Below are 13,708 nucleotides of genomic sequence, written 5' to 3'. Positions count from 1 at the left end.
AGAACCAGACTTGGACACGAGGGTTATCGCGGATGTCCAATGCTACTGAGATGGCTGAATTTGTGTTACTCTGGGAGGCAGTGCAGGAGATTCAGTTCTCTGAATCGTCTGATGAAATTGCTTGGAAATGGACGGCAAATGGATTGTACTCCTCACAATCGGCATATAATATCCAGTTTGCAGGAAGATATTGCACGTTCAATTGTCGTGCAATCCGGAAGGCCAAGGATGAAGGCAAACACCGCTTCTTTGCATGGCTTCTTGTTCAGAAAAAGATACACACGGCGGATGTCCTGTTGATCAAAGGAGTCCATTGTAATCCGGTTTGTTCATTATGTGATCAGGAGCAGGAAACGGCAGCCCATCTGTGCCTGCATTGCTGCTATGCTCGTGAAGTCTGGTGGCTGATTCACATTTGGACAGAGGGCCTTGTTGCTATCCCAGAACCAGGTCTTACATTGCAAAACTGGTGGAATTTCGCCATTCAAGAAGCTGGGCCTCAGGACAGGAACAAGGTGGCGGCCATCCTCATCTACACGGCTTGGAATGTTTGGAATGAAAGAAACCGACGCATTTTCACTGGGATTTCGATTTCGCCAACACGGTTGCTGGACATGATTCAATCTGAAATGAAAGTAAGAAGGCGTGCGTGTGAGCCCCGTGATGTGAATTAGTTTAATCATGTATCTTAGCTTCCACAGAGTGAGTGTCTTTGTTTTTTATGTAATCGAAACCTATGTAATCACCAGCATTCTGCTCCTTCTTATATATATATATATATATATATATATATATATATATATATATATATATATATATAATCCGGCAATGCTCCTGGCTTTTATTTCAAAACAAAAAAGCTACCTGCGGCTTGAATGCATGGTCGCTCTTGGCTCAGGTGTCAGGTCACACGCACGGTATTTATAGAGCAGGCGATGCCCAGGCGAAAGCGCGCAGCGGTGCAGGCTACTGGGCTACGACAGGAGCTAGACTCCTACACCTTGTCGAACTAGAACCTCGTCGCGCTCACTTTGGTGAATCCTTAGCTTGCTTGGCGCGAGCTCTGGTTTGGACGGGACACATGGAATAGATGGTACTATTGTTCCCTGATCGAGCGGCACTCTTTGATCCACATCTCTATATGAGGGTCAGGGAGCGTGGCCACGTCGCCGGCAATTCTCGGCCATCGGATCGGCCAGGTGGACGTCGCCCGCAATTCTCGACCATTGGATCGACCAGGTGGACATTTCTGCATCTTCCAGTCATTTTGCAACAAAGCCCTCAAAGTTTAGTGAAATTGACCTGCGGTCCGGCCCCCTCTTTCAGAAAATTTTATGAAAAAGTTCTCAACTTTTCTCAAAATCAACCCAACAGTCCAGGTTTAGAAAAAATTATAAATAAAATCTTAAATTTTATAAAATCAACTCGCCGTCCTGATCCTCTCTTATAATTTTTTAGAAAAACCCTCTAATTTTAGTTAAATCAAACTACAACCCATCCAATCCGTTACTTCTACACGAGCAACATTATACGTACAATTCGAACACTAAAACACATTGGAATCAAAAGTTGCGCAACATAGACTTTGATCGAGGAATTCAAAAAATACAACTTTTTCATAGAGTAAATTTTAAAATTCAATACACTTTCGCAATTTGTTTGCACAAACGCTTACATGCGACTCGTTATACCTGCAATTTGGACATCAAAATGTTTTCAAATAAAAATAATAATCAACATAAAAGTTGCTTAGAATTTTAAAATCTACAACTTTATTATATAGCAAAGTTTTGTAAATTCAAATTACTTTCCTAAATCGTTACATAACATCTTATTTTGCTAAAAAATAATATTGTACCACCATTCTTCTATGGCTTCTCATACTACCTCCACAATAACGCTCATATTTTAATATAACCACTACTTCCTTAAAAAAATAACATGTCTATCAGTTGCAACATGCTTTCGCAAATAAATTAAGTTTCCAACTAATTATGCTCCTCTCTCCCTAATAAATTACTTTACTTCTTCTTTCACTACAATAAGTACATCAACAAATGCCATAGCTCCATTTCAATACTCGAAATAATATAACAATAGCGTCACGATAATAGAATGCCCAAAATATATACCAAGTGCAACATCGAGCTGCAGACCATGACACCTATGTGAAAATAACGAAGCGACGGATTTATCTTAACTATATATGTTACTTAAAAAACTACTACATGCATTAACTAAAGTTCCCATATTGTCAAAAGTTTCATGAGATTCAAAATCATTTCGAATGTACAACATAAAAATATTTTGGCCATGGAGTTCTAAGAAAATTCGGTGCTAAGATATACAATTTTTTAACTATGTAAATCCCTAAGGTTTTCACATGTGACAAGTGATGAATGCATTCGTCGTTTAGCATGTAAGAGTAATTAATGTATTGTAGCACTAAGAGCATTGCTAGTGGTTTCGACAGCTGCTCGCGCAACGAGGTGCCATGTCGCTTTCAGTCTTTGAGAAAGTTATTCCATATAGTGGATTGGTGTGGAGGTTGGCTATAAGAGTTAATGCTTACATGTCTTAGCCTGTGTTCACTTCTCTCAAACTCCTCCAAATTTTTCATCACATCGAAATATTAAATATAGCAAATGACCCATGCATGGAGTACTAAATATAGGTAAATAAAAAAACTAATTGCATAGTTTTGATATACGTTGCGAGACGGATCTTTTGAGCCTAGTTAGCCTATAATAAACAATATTTACCATAAACAAACGAAAAGTGTTACAGTATGATATAATGTCCGATGTGTTTTTTTCTACCAGATTTTCGCGAATCTAAACACACCCTTAGTAGCGAATGGGAGAGGAGGAGCCGCTGGCTCAGTGCGCATGCAACAGGCTGGGAGGGAGCTTTTCCTCGGTTCTGCTGCTTCAAGCGAGCGCCTCGCCAGTCGCCTATCCTACTCTCTCTTTAGCTTTCTCTTTCCTCCACCTCAGATTTGGATGACGTGGTCAGTCATTTCGCCGGCCGACTGTGCTTTATACTTACTCTAAGAAATTATAGAAGAAATTCCTTTCCTACCATTGTAAATCTGTCAGACCCTTATTTAATTTGCCACCGTCAGTGACATAAGTGGGCCCAATTTGCCACCGTCAGTGACCCAAATAAGAACTTTCCCGGACTTCATAATATGGGCCTGATGAATTTTTACGTCGTGGCATGTCTCGGGACCGAACAAAGATGCGCGTCCTGCTGGATCCCAACTGTATTAAGCCCACATGCGCAGTTCGGTGGCTCGTCAAGTCATGCACTCATGTATAGCTGCCGGCTAACTGTCACTGTGCAGTGTGCGCAGGTAAACCTCCCGGCTGCCGGCTCTGCTCCCGCTGACTGCCAACTACGTACTCGAACGCGTCGGGAGAGACAAGTGGTGGTAAAGCAAAAGCATCATCCTCGCCGGCATGCGGTGATGGGATCGGCGGACACGCCCCGACTTGGATTCCGCGAGCCGGCCGGCCGGCTACCAACAGACCAGAGCTAATTACATGCATGCTACATCTTGTCTTTGACCGGTGATCTGAAACCCCAGCAGAGCTAGCTTAGGTCATGCATGCAAACGTATACGTGTGTGTGATCATCACGTGTGCAGGCAGCACAAAGCATGCATGCGTTGGCTACGGTCTTGAACGCTTATGCAGATGAGTATATAACCACGCGGTGCCGACGCGCGCTCATCTCAGCTGGCTCCTGCTAGCAAGGAAGCCCCCCGCCCGACGCGCGCCACTCATCTCTTCTCGCGTACCGCGCACGCAATACAGTCTCTCCGATCGGACTCCCACTCCAATCCTTCGCCTCGCCTGCAGAACCACCGCATGCACTGCATCATCATAGTTTAATTAGTACCACACCGTGAAGATCGAGCGAGAGACGCGGGTTCATCTACGCGCCGCTCCGGACATCCCTCGCCGGGCCATGTGGCGGTGCCCAGTCATCCCTAGCCTTGGGGGGGCAAAGGTGCTGGCTCGGCGGGGAGGAGAGCTCGTCGACTGGATTCGACATCTTTGGCTCACTGCAGCAAAGGCTGGTGTGATGGTCTTGATCGTAAATCCGGTGTGACGGTTTCGATCGTAAATCTAGTGTGACGGTCCTGATCGTACATCCGGTCGCTGTACGCGGAAGGTGGCTCGCTCCGTCAAGGGCTCGCTCTCCACGAACCACCACCTTTTGTTTCTTTGTGTTGATCGCCATGGCACCATGCCATGGCTCCATGCACCGTCACGTGTTAGAGCAGTCATTTCAACAGAAAATAACAGGCTCACTACACTACCAGGAAATGCATGTTGGGCAACGCCCCAAAATCATCGCAACAAGCCCATTTTCATTGCAATATCAAGGAAAATCAACAAATTTAGGGTCGTTGGGAAAAGAATATGAGCGTCGCATATACCTAGGTGGCAATAGCCTATCTCATCGCATTGTGTTCAGTTGGGATAACGCAGGATTCTTGCGACGACGGTCGGTGTGGCAATGTGTTGTTGAAGCAACAACCTTGCTATAGTTTAACCCAACAGTTTCAGTTAAATGGTGGAAAGCTTTGCGGATGATGAGAGTCCAGAGAGGGAGGGCAGGCCAGCCAACAGTAGCATTTGTCAATCACAATCAACTTGTGGTTTTTTCTTTTTTATATTTAAAAAAAATTAAAATTTCAAAAATATACCCCGGTCGCCCTATGGGGGCGACAGGGTTCAAATATAATTTTTTTTCAAATTTGCAACGAAGTCCCTGGAGTAAAAAAAAAGGGGGGGCCTGTCGCCCCCCCCCCCCCCCCCCCCCCCCCCCCCCCCCGCGGGCGACCGGGGTAAGCCCCTCTATATAAGCTCCAACCCTCCCCTTCCCTCCTCATTTGAGCCCGAAAATTCCACCAAAAATCCAGAAAAAAAGAGAGGAGTGAGGAGAAGGAAAGCGGCGAAGCCCTGTCAGATTCAGCACTTGTGATCTACAGGTTAGTACATTTAGTTTATATATTGTTATATTTAAGTACTACGTATTTAAGTATGAGTAATTTAAGTAGGGGTGAGTAATTTAATTTAATTAGTGGTATAGTAGAACCATTTAAGTAGGAGTTTAATGATACTTTAGTTTGTAGTTACGTAGTAGTAAATTAGTTTAGAAAATTAGTACTACACATTTATTATTACAATTGCAGTACTATTAGAGACGTGTTTATAAATTAATTATGATTTAGAATAGAATTTGGCATATGCAGTATAGAATTTGAGTCTCATCACGTAGTTATGAATACTTATACGTTGTAGTTGAATTTCATACTTAGTTTTTATGGATTATTGAATAAGGTAGTGAAGTAAAGAGTATAACTCGATAAGTATTATGTGATATACAGATATGTCGAGCAAGATGCAATTTCAAGTATTTTATGGTGAATACAATATTATGTATGGGCCAAATGGAGTAGATCTTTCTGCCTTTAAGTGCACATCTAGCGGCATAGATAAACCTCTGGAAAGGAGTTTTGGTTCCATATGTAAGTGGCTGCAGCGTGGGTTCCGTGTTGATCCGTTGACACATGTGATCACTGTCCAGTCTCTTGTTAATTGGGAGGTAGAAAGTGAATTATGGGAATTGATGATGATACACAGCACAGATGACTGGCAGAAATACATGCAAGCAACTCTAGAGCGTGGGTGGCCTCTGGCCATTCTTGTTCAAATCCGGGAGAAGACACAAAATGAAATACAATATTGTGCAGATCAAGGAACTCCGAGTATTCGAAGAGAGACCAATTATGTTGAGCAAGATGAGTCAGAAGAGACAGAACCAAAACATGGGACCACAAGGCCTTGCTGATGAGGGAGAGAGGTTACATAGCATTGTGGACGAGATGGAGGCAGAAGATCAAACCGCAATAGAGATGGAAGAATATGAGGGCTCATCTGATGATGAGCAGTACTCATTGCCAAAAGAGTGGAAGGAGTATGGTTTTGGCAGTCATGTCGCAGAAGATGTACGAAATCAGGAGTGGGAGTACAGAGGGAATGAGGTAGTGTAAGGTGCAACATATCCAAACATTGAAGCTGTAAAAGATGCTGTGAGACTATGGGCAATCTCATTGAAACGAGAATTCATAGTCGTAAAGTCTGGCAGTAAAGAATATGAGGTGAAGTGTGTGAATGCTGGATGTCCATGGCGAGTACATGCATTCAAAGGAAAATGGAAGTCAAACTGGAAATGTTCCATTGTCACAGAGCACACTTGTTTGCTGTCAGAAGTTCTTCCCTCGCATCGCAATATATCATGCGACTTTGTTGCAAAGAAAATGTATGGGTTTATTATGGACAACCTAAATTATGAGCCAAAAATGATTGTTCGACACATTGAACAGACTTACCAGTACACCATCAGTTATTTGAAGGCATGGCGGGCTAAACAAAGGGTGTTCGAGATGCGGTTCGGCACATACGAGGTATCATATGATAACCTACCTCGTATGTTATCCCAGGTTGCTGCTAGAAATCCTGGAAGCTTTTATGACACATACCTTGTACCAGCCTTGACTAGGGGACAAAGAATTATGCAACGAGCCTTCTTTTGCATAGGTACTTGTGTTAGATCATTTCAGTTTTGTCTTCCGGTGATCTGCATTGATGGCACATTTTTGACTGGAAGGTATAAAGGTCAGATACTCACCGCAATCGGTGTAGATTGCAACAACCAAATAGTTCCGCTCGCATTTGTATTTGTTGAGAATGAGAACATAGACAGTTGGTATTGGTTCCTTGAACGAGTGAAGATTCATGTTGTTGCTGCACGTCCAGATGTGTGCCTTATTAGTGATAGGCATGCAGGTATCCTGCAATCGATACTGAAATTGCAACGTGGAACTGCGACAACGCCTCCATTATGGCCCGATGTCCAAAACAGGTGGTGCATTAGGCATATGGGTGCAAACTTCTATGACCACTTCAAGAACAAGGATCTTAAGAACCTGTTTAAGAGGTTGTGCACCCAAAATCAACAGAGAAAATTCAATGCATTATGACAGATGCTTGATCAGTGGACTGCAGAGCTAGTGAAGGTAAGGGCATCAGGAGCAGGCACGAGTCAGGCTGCAGAGGCTAGGGATTCAATTGAGAAGCCATTTTCACACTGGATTCGAGGTGCACCTAAGGAGAAATGGTCATTCCTTTATGATACCAACTGAATACGGTATGGTATTCAGACAACGAACCATGCAGAGTGTTTCAATATGGTTATGCGTTCTTGTCGTGCCTTTCCTCTTGTGGGAATTGTTGAGTTCATCATGTATGGGTGCATGAAGTATTTCAGAGAGCGTTACACGGCTGCAAGCATAAACATCAGCAACCCCCAAATTCAGTTTTGCAAAAGAGTGACGCAATATATGCAAGAGAAGATTGAAAAGGGCAAACTGCACCGCGTCATATCGACAGGTACAATGGAGCATAGATTTGAGGTTCTATGCAAGGATAGAAGTGGTCGTGCTATCCGTAGAGATAGGGTGGTATAGGAGAGTTTGATTACAGTTGATGGCAAAGCCTTCTGCTCCTGCATGAAGACAAAGTTATTGCATATGCCATGCTCCCATCTCATTGCGCCATGTGCAGAGTTTGCGTTGCAGCCAGGAGTATTTGTTTCACCGTACTTCAGCAAGGAAGCAGCTGTATCCACTTGGGGACATGAGGTATACGGGATTGGAATTGTAGGGCCTTTCACTCAGGATAATGAGAATAAGATGTTTATTTCTGATCCAGCCACTAAGAAAGGCAAAGGCCGCAGTCAGACATGTCGTATTCGGAATGGTATGGACGAGTCGGAAGCAAGCAAGGCACAAAAGCATTGCAGCCAATGTGGAGCATTGGGTCACAACTACAAGAAGTGTCCTCAGAATGCACTTCACGATGCTACTGACGTCGGTCCTTCCGGAAATCCCAGAGATGGAGCACCTCCTACGTTCAGACGAGCATCGGCGAGAATTGCTCGTGGAAGGCATTCGGTGTCTTGATCCACAATTGTATTTCATTATTTGTAATATGTAGTAATGAAATATTGCAGGTATGTAATGAAAGATTATTGTACCTATGTGTCCAATTTGTATGAAATATATATTTACCTATGTGTTCTCATATATTTTTGAATGCAGGTATGGAGATGGACTCCTTGCTAGACCCAGTTATCGACTCGAGCCACAGGTCTTACTTTGCAGCTGTTGAGCACCGAGCCCTAGAGGTGCTACGTCATCGTCCACCCGGAGAGGCGATCTCTATACACCACGATTGGTGTGACCGGTATGTAATGAAATATTATTGTTTATCACTTATGTATTCGTCGGTATTCCTTTGTTTCGACAATTTTGTTTTTTTGCAGGTTACGTGAGTCCGGTCTACTGACTCTGAGCCGTCTTGTCGAGGTTGGGCCTATTCAGCTCGACCTATCCCTCCTGACGGCGCTCGTTGACAGATGGAGGCCGGAGACACACACGTTCCACCTCTTGTGTGGGGAGATGACTCCTACGCTGCAGGACGTGGCCTACCTCCTCGGCCTCCCTATCGTCGGGGAGGCTGTAGGTCCGCGTGTGGTGGCGGCCTCGTGGAAGGATGACCTGGAGGCCCGTTTTGCCCTGGTTGACCGCGTGGAAGAAGCAGGTCCGATCAACCCGCACCCGTGAGCAGCAGGTCCTTCGAAGACCTGGTTCCTACAGTTTACAGTACGTATTCATTCCATATTTAAATTTAATTGTTACAATTCACATGTTTCATTGTCAGTTGAAACCATTAATCTTAATTGTTTATGCAGCCTGCCCTGTTGGCTACGGATGCCGACGAGTACAGTGTGACCAGATCGCTGGAGGCGTACCTACTTTGATTGTTTGTCATCATGTTCAACAACACTCATGGCAACTCGGTCGATAGGATTCTCCTTCCGTATGCACGGGAGATTGCGGATGGGGACGAGGACATACCGCCCTACAGCTGGGGTGAGGCGGTACTTGCAGCCACTTACCGTGGACTCTGTGACGGCTGCATGAAGACACATGGGAACGCTATCCTGGCAGGGTGCCCACTACTGCTACAGCTTTGGTCGTACGATAGGCTAGCCGTTGGTCGGTCCATCATCAGCCACGAGCCTTACCACGGGGCCATGTACGGCGACGAGGAGGACGACAGGCCCACTGTGGGAACTGTCTGGATCTGACGTCAGATATGTTCGCAACAAATCTAATTTTGTTATTCATTGTTATATGATGCATTAGCGCACTTTTAATTTTACTTATTTGGACTGCAGAGGTCCTGGGTGCATGCGCAGGTTAGACGCGCATATCCTGAGTTTGTTTCGGAGCTCGACATGCTGACGGCCGAGGACGTTGTCTGGGAGCCTTACAGCCCAGAGGCTGTGGCTACCCGTGCACTAGCAGGCCTGTCTTCGCACTGCTCTACGAATGTGAGCCTATGGCTTACTACAGCCGTCCTGGTTTATGACATCGCGGTTGAGGCATATTGCCCCTGGAGAGTCAGGAGACAGTTTGGGCAGCGCCAGGAGTTTCCGGTGCCCACCGCGTTGGAGCTTGTCAGTCGCCAGGACCACAGGTAATTATGAATGAACTTGGCTCATACATTCATGTCGAATCTAACGATTCTTCGTGGTCCACTTTTGTAGGTTGTCAAGGAGTGGCTTGCCGTGCTCTGATGATTGGCTCACCAAGATGCAGCCGTGGGTGGACCAATGGGAACAGGCAGACGAGCACTTGGTCCATCCAACAGGACCACACACAGACAGCTCCTTTAGGGCTTACCTCACCTGGTACTTACCCCGGACTCGGCCTCGTCTGGTTTATGTTGACACTCACCCACAGCCACACCAGGCGAGGACTCAGGATGGCTACGCCCGGCACCACGCGGAGACACTAGCTAGCGCGGTGAGTCTCTTGATCATATTTGCATATATATATATATATATATATATATATATATATATATATATATACACACATTCATATTCGTAAGATAATTCATGCATTTCTAACTGTACCTTTACTGAATGGATGCAATTTCGCCTTTGCAACATGATGGAGACGGACTGCTCGACTTACCTGACGAGGGTACGTGCCGGATCCCCAATGACCCAGTTTGAGCAGACAGAGGCATGGTCGAGGCAGCGTGATCAGTTGCGTCAGGTAGTGCACAACTTGGGAAGCCGTGTGCAGTACGAAGACAGCCACGGGTCGTCCCAGGCCTCGTCTTCGTTCCCGTGTCCGTCGACCGTGCACGGACCGACGTCGCAGTTCTTCCCAAGTGCAGGTAACGTACATATCTCTTCAAATTAGATCAAGTGTTCCTACATATTTACTAATATCACATACAGGATACGATCCAGCTACTGCGTTCGGCCATACTGGAATGTTTAGAGGGACAGCACCAGTTGACGGACCGTATCCAGGGATGGTACCGGGGCCACAGATACCGGTCTACACAGGTTAGTTTATGTTTCATATTTCGGTTTCTACATGTCATTACGAAATATACGAGCGTACGCTAACATCCACATTTTTTGCGTAGGATTCTACCCCGATGCGGGCGCCGGACCTTCTTCTTCCTCCTTTCGACCAGATAACGAGACCTTCACCTTAGACGACTTCGACAGCTTGACTCCAGAAGAGCCTGCCGCGCAAGGTGACCCCGATGTCTTGGGGTATTCACAGCTAGGAGGAGCACCACTTGGGATCTCTCAGCAGCAGACACCGCAGCCCCTTGCGCGTCCTGAGCGACAGGTGAGGTCTCCGGATGTTCTCACCTACTCCGAGGGTCATGTCCGTGCCCAGCAGAGGGCTAAGAGGGTCCGACGCCCTAGGGGTGGTTAGATATATCTGATGTTTGTATCTCTGATGTTTATTTGTAATGAGATAGCTGCGGACCGCTTATTTGTATCCGATGTTTATGATTGTGCTAGTTTACTTGTCATTTGTTTCTATAGGTACTATTGATGTGAATTTATTATGTTTGTGGGTTCCATAATGCTCATGAAATAAGGGAAGTTCTTGCGATTTTTTTCCGTAATTTAATGAAGGACAAGTTAGGTGCGCTAGGAGTTAGCGGCCGAGATCCTGCCGACGATGATGACGACTACACGCTCGAATAGCTCAAAATAGGAACCATAGTGTATCTAGCTACGAGTACGAGAGCACAGGTTGCCACTACTCAGCACGGCGATCACGGGTTTCCCAAATGTCGCATTCTTTGCCCAGACATACGTGACCTAATAACAGTGCCCTTCCACCATTTCAAAAAGATGTGACAACACGGCAAGCACTCCAGCTTTTTTCCTGAATTTTTAGGCTCAAATGACAAAGGGAATGGCTGCATATGGCAGCCAGGTATTATAAAAGGGAGGGGACCCTGTCGCCCCCCCAACGGGCGACAGGCCCCTGTCGCCCCTGGGGTGGGCGACAGGGGCCTGTCGCCCGTTGGGAGGGCGACAGCCCCCCCCCTCTTTTTTACTCTAGGGACTTCGTTGCAAATTTGAAAAAAAAAATACATTTGAGCCCTGTCGCCCCCCATAAGGCGACCGGGGTATATTTTTGAAATTTTCCAAAACGGACATATATTTTTGAAATTTTAATTTTTTTTAAATATAAAAAAGAAAAAAGGGCATCAACTTGCCGTTTCCAATTGGCCCATCATGCTGTCCTACACAGGCCTTGGCCCAATCACACAGACGGCGGAGCGGGGTTTGAACGGAAAGAAGGCCGGGGAGGAAGAGTGGGCCACGGGGAAGCTCACCACGTCGCCCAGTCGAGCGGAGAAGGGCCGGAGGTGGTTCGTCGATGGGAGGGGGCGGAGCTCGGCGGGAACGTTGTGCAACATCTATACTGATCACAAGAGTCTCAAATACCTTTTCACTCAAGCTGATTTGAACATGCGTCAAAGGAGATGGCTTGAGTTGATTAAAGATTATGAGCTCGAAGTGCATTATCATCCTGGCAAGGCAAATATAGTCACCGATGCACTAAGTCGCAAAGCTCACTGTCATTGCATTTCAGCTATACCATTAAGCGAGTCTCTTTGCTATGAAATGGAAAAGCTGAATTTAAGTATTGTACCACATGGCACATTGGCTCATCTAGAGCTTGATCCTACTCTTCGTGATCTCATCATCGCGGCACAAAAGTAAGATAAAGGGGTGAAGGAAATTCAGAGAAGACTATCAGAAGGAGACCCTAAAGTGAATTGCTTCCACCAGGATACTGAGAATGTGTTATGGTTCAAGAACCGACTAGTGGTGCCTAAGGATTTTGAGCTCAGAAAGCAAATTCTTGACGAGGCTCATACCTCTCGACTATCAATCCATCCGGGTAGGTGTGGGTCACGGGCCCAGCATGTACACGGGCGTGTGTGGGTCAGTGCGTGGGCATCTGGGATGTGCCGTTAGCACTAGACGCACAGACGTGTACATGTGTTGATTGGCACTAGGACATACAGTCGTGGCCAAGAGAGGAGATCATGTTCCTGTCCCATATGGGTAAGCTGGTTCGATGCCTCGATGAGGACGTCGAGTCCTAAGGGGGGGTGTATGTGACATCCCAGCCTTGTTAAGTGGGTTAAGTTGAACAGCCGAATTGGGCCGGGCCTAATACCGGTACGGTAGCTATGGTACTGTATCGAATCGGTTACTGTAGCATCAGGCACTGTTCATCGCGGAACACTGTAGCCCGGGACCGATGATCCCATGCTGGAAATTGAGAAAGGGACAGACCAGCTTAAATAGCCGGTCGTGGGAAGCTAGTTAATTCCGTATCGATCCTTTTTACGCGAAGCGAGGACGAAAGCGCAAGAGGATTAATTAGCAGGTGTGGTTTACTCAATGTGCAGAGTAGATCTTAGCCGTTATCCCGAGCCGGGTCATTACAGTTCTGTAACGTCCCGCCTCCCCGAGGCCGGGCCCGCTTACATCTGGTTGCTTTCTAGGATATAGACTGTCCTCACATACCAACACCAGTCTTTTCAGCACACTTTGTCCTCACTCGTGCACACCCGAGAAGAACTTCCCGGTCGGTCACCCATCCCCAAATTTTTCTGGGCCAAGCACGCTTAACCTCGGAGTTCTTTGGAGACCGGCTTCTGGAAAAGAAGTTGCAACTTGTTGGTATGAGTATCCTATAAATCCTATTAAGCCCTGGGCCGGGGTGTCACATTACCTGTCGCTAGTGGTATGGAAGGAGCTACTACGCTTCCTCACCACTGACCGAGTACTCCTTGGGCACTCAGTCTGGGCATCAGCACTTTGAGTGGGGCTGTGCTCCCCATCACTCCTTTCCCCAGACGTTGCCTCATCTGCACAACCAAGTCTGGATATCAGTACTGTTTATATGAAACCTCATATGAGCATGCTAAGGTTTGACTAACAAATCGAGAAAATTAGAAGAACAAAAGGATGAATAAATGCCTGGTAGCGAAGGACTACTCTTAAAGCGATCCACGTCATCCTACAGAAAGCAAATCCTATCAGTTTTACACTATGGTAAAGTACTCGATTTCTATGAATCGACTACTCTTATCAAGTACCAGTTTCGGTGGATTCGCAGCAGAAAATGTACCAGAAACACCTGGATATTATTTACATTCTTCAGAAGTCGTTGTATTCGACTAAAAACTACATCATCCGAGATCTCTTCCTTCGA

The sequence above is a fragment of the Panicum virgatum genome, chromosome 9N (genome assembly GCF_016808335.1).
Source record: "Panicum virgatum strain AP13 chromosome 9N, P.virgatum_v5, whole genome shotgun sequence".
In the NCBI taxonomy this organism is placed as follows: Eukaryota; Viridiplantae; Streptophyta; class Magnoliopsida; order Poales; family Poaceae; genus Panicum; species Panicum virgatum.
This window is presented reverse-complemented; position numbering follows the sequence as displayed.